At 31.3% G+C, this 4188-nt stretch overlaps 1 pseudogene; it reads right to left on the bottom strand.

The window, feature by feature from the left end:
- Positions 1–2415: 2415 nt before the first annotated feature.
- LOC102594775 (acetyl-CoA-benzylalcohol acetyltransferase-like) lies at positions 2416–3760 on the bottom strand (annotated as a pseudogene).
- Positions 3761–4188: the final 428 nt, after the last annotated feature.

The following is a 4188-nucleotide window of genomic DNA, read 5'->3' as shown; positions in this document are numbered from 1 at the left end:
TAATGAGCTTCTTAATCTTAACCAAATAAAATAATTAACTTAATTATAAACTAAATGATTCAAAACTATAACCATAATTTAAACTAAATTAATTCAATAAAATCTTTAACTAGAAAATAAAATCTTTTGAGATGATTTTCAAATATTCATAAAGTGACTAATTATATAAAACATATTTATTATTTAAAAATTATAAAAATGACAAAAACTATTTTAAAATAACTTGAAAAAAATATTTTGAATTTCAATAAGCTCGCAAATTAATCCGAGGGTCAAAATTGGGTGTCAACAATTATGACTTTTTCGAAAGGTTGTGACTTTTCCAACGAGTTGTGACTTTTCCAATGAGTTGTGACATTTTAAAATTGTTTTGTTTTTCTGATAAGACACAATAAGTACATTTTCATACTAACCTTTGTTTTAAACTACGAATTATATATGTTTTCTATTCTTCTTTTTCTTAAAAGACCCAATCTAGTATATCTTACATATTTTATATTATATTATATTTATTTATAATATAATATATTTTATTTTCACAACCCAAGCTTCTTCCGATTTTCCCTATTGTTCAGACCATTGGTCAAAGTTTTTTGAGCAACTTTCACATATAGCAAACATAAAAATCATATTTGTATGTTATAACTGTAGTTTGCATAATTGCGCTTCATAACAAATTGTATGTTTGTTATGGAGCTTTTGATTTGTATAATTCGCTAGAAACAACCAATTTTATACAAATTGTTCAGTTTTGTATAAATTCATTTATACATTGTAATTTGTATAATAAGATTTGTATTTGTATAATTATAAGTGTATAGGACGAAAATATATGTATTTGTATTTGTATATAAACTTTTCTCTCGCTTTTATACAAACACAAACACATTTTATACCGAAATGTATAAAATAGTCTAATTGTATACCGAAAATAGGCTAATTGTATACCGAATCAAATGGCAAAAAAATGGGATGATTACTGTCAATTACAATTAAAATAAACTATGACTAGCATTTAATTTGAATTAATAATTTGCTATTTCATATAATTTTCCCAAGTTTTATTACACTTCAAAATATCCACTTATAAGGTAATAAATAATAGGTTTCAATTTTCAAATATGTCTTATGTATGATATAAATTGACCTCAGAGAAAATCAAACGTGCGTGGAATGTCATTGGATGTTACGAGGAAATTAACAATAAGTATTGCTACTCGTAAGATGTAGGGTGCGATAGGTAAGGAGGAAATTAATTCCACAAAAATGTCTTTCAATTTTTCCGTTTATTTAAAGATATGGAAAATAACTTTTTTAATGAGTGTAGAAAAAACAAGTTTAAAATGAGTAAAAATCTCACTGCTAGAGGGTAAAATTACTTGGTTAAGCTAATTTTTGCAATATTCTTTGAGTAATTCCTTCGAATTCGTTGCTTGGCAAGTCTTGGTACATACATACATATATACATACGAGGAGCATTCTGATCAAACAATGAAAGTTTGAGGCTCCGAAGATGATTTGGATTTTGGGGTAGGAGTGGAGGGCTTTATGATTTGAATATCTAACTTGGACCAAAAATTCCCAACAACTCATTAAGAAATATTTGAAAATGGAAAGGATAAAAAATTTCTGGATTCAACACTTGCTCCTGTTTGATTTCAACTTGTTTGTTAGTAGTCCCCTTTTATAGAGTACAACGCTTGATTTTCTCTCAGCTCAATTATCATACATAACACATAAATAGTAGTATTTGAAACCTATTAAGCCCCATCATCCTAATCGAGTTTGAAATAACATGGGAACCCAGAAAATGTCACAAGAGACTGTCTCCATTGATAAAAATAATGCATTCAAGATTCTTATAATTTCACTAGTCTCTCGACTCTAGGTACGTGGACTGCACGTTTGTCCCTTATCACATCTTTCAGTAATTTCTTCAAAGTTTGGCAAGTAATGGAAGAGTGTTGATACATATATAGTTATTTGAATATCATTTAATAAATATAACGAGATCATTGATCTTAACCACAGTAAGTTCACTAGTTATATATCCAAATACTTTTATTCTAGAAGGTTGGTTTTATTACATTCTTGTGACCTTATTTCAAGCAATCTATCATACACATTAAAAAGAATTGATTTTGGTCTATCTCCTCTTTTGTAGAAATGATGATTTCACAATTATAATCAGTTGATCATTTTACTAGACCAACAAGACAAGAAAGATATTATATCAATCTTTATTAAATAGGATGTCTCCCAAGCGTTGAGGGGCTAACACATACATACATAAAGATAGTTTGAATATCAACCAACTGACTTATTAATCTCATAGCCAAACATTGGTTTGTGTTGAATGAAGAAAACAAGAAGCAACAAGCAAAGCAAAACAAGAAATTTTAGTAGTAATTCATTTTATCCAACTATGGGAGTGGAGGACAAATTGTCAAGGTGTTTCTCGAATTCAGTCATGTTTTTCTCCTTCAAACAAACTATTAGTTGTATTCCATTACCATCTTTTGTGTCCATCAGAAAAGCTCCTTCAATATCATTGAAGCCAACGCGGCTCACCCAAAATGGTTTTCCCCAACCAAAGTCAGCTTCATACCAAGGCAATTTGCACCAACTACTGGTGATATAACCGTCCATCTTATCTTCTTGTAAAAGTTTTTCTACACATATTTTCCAATTGTTAACAGTTAAAGAGGAAATATCATCAATGCTTGACGCCTTACCAATGGCTACACATGTGTCCCGTACTGTATTTCCTACAAACTTTACAAAATCATTCAACTGATCCTTTCTTGCCCCATCGGCCTCCATATTAGCAATTGCTATCGTTACATAATTCCCTAGAGCATGTTCTAAAGACGGTACACATGACAGTTTTCCCCTAAAATTAATAGCAAATCCTAAAGACGAGTTTCTTGAATTTCCATTTTTAGCGGAAGAAATGTGTGTAAGAACCTTCCATATTAAGGACATCATGACTACCACTCTAGAAGGCTGCTTGATCATGTCGTCGTCATCAGTAGTAGTTGAATCGTCTTTGATTGTTTTTCTGAGTTTTTCAATTGCCAAAGCATCAAAGACAAACCTCCTTGTGACAATAATATTCTCAGGGCCAGGAGTACTAGGTGATGGCAACTGTAGCATTAGTCTTGCTGGAAAGAGCGATGACAATTGACCAAAACTAGGGAGATAATTATGTGTACTGATGGTCCCTGTAAGGCAAGTGTGCGCCCATTCATTTACAAATGTTGCTATAGTGAAAGCATCAGCAATGTTGTGCGAAATTTTTATCCCTATAGCTATTCCTCCATTATTAAATACATTGACTTGGACACCAAGTAATGGACTTGATGGCATATGAACCATTACAGGAAGAATAAGATCAAGCAAAGACGACTCAATATCATTGGCTTGACGATGGCGAAATTCAGGAAGATCGTCTGCATTGACTTTGGTTTGAACATACTCAACACCTTCATCATTGCAGTCGATTGAGATTAATGGATCATCTTTTCCAAAATCTTCCAGCAAAATGGTAAAACTTAGTTAGCGTCTCCGCCAATGATTTTTCAAGCTTTTCAAATGATATTGCACTGCTGCTCGGCAAGTAGTTGAAGAGGATTGGTACATATGTACGAGGAGCCAGCTGATCGAACAAGGAAAGCTTCAATATCCGAAGATTATCCGAGGTAGAAACTGAGGGTTTCAACATTTTCCTTGTCTGAATTTCAATATCAAACCTGGCCATTACGATTTTATTTGGTGGATGACTTAATAAACAAAAGAGAAAATAATCTGAGTATTACTTTTGCTTCTCCCTTTTTTTTGCTACTATATATACATATGCCTGCCTTTATATAGTTTCAACTCTACAGACTGCCCAACATGTTATTGTTTATGCAACTTTTTAAGCCTTAATTTTTTATTTAATAAATAAATAAACATGGCATGAACATTGGATTAAACAATTTAGGGGTTCAATTATCACGTGTTACACTTTCTTCATCGTATCACATACGATTGTATTCTTTTAACTCTCAAAATCTGACACAATATTCTCTTTTGATTTCTCTTCATATTCTGCTGCAACATATCTGATATCCTGCTTCTAATTCTTTATATCTAAATTAAATAATCTTTTATTTATCCATTGTACATAAGAAAAACACAAAATAC

Source organism: Solanum tuberosum, unplaced genomic scaffold, assembly GCF_000226075.1.
Source record: "Solanum tuberosum cultivar DM 1-3 516 R44 unplaced genomic scaffold, SolTub_3.0 scf00727, whole genome shotgun sequence".
Lineage (NCBI taxonomy): Eukaryota > Viridiplantae > Streptophyta > Magnoliopsida > Solanales > Solanaceae > Solanum > Solanum tuberosum.
Note: the sequence above shows the minus strand (reverse complement) of the source record. Positions and strands in the feature narration are given on the sequence as shown.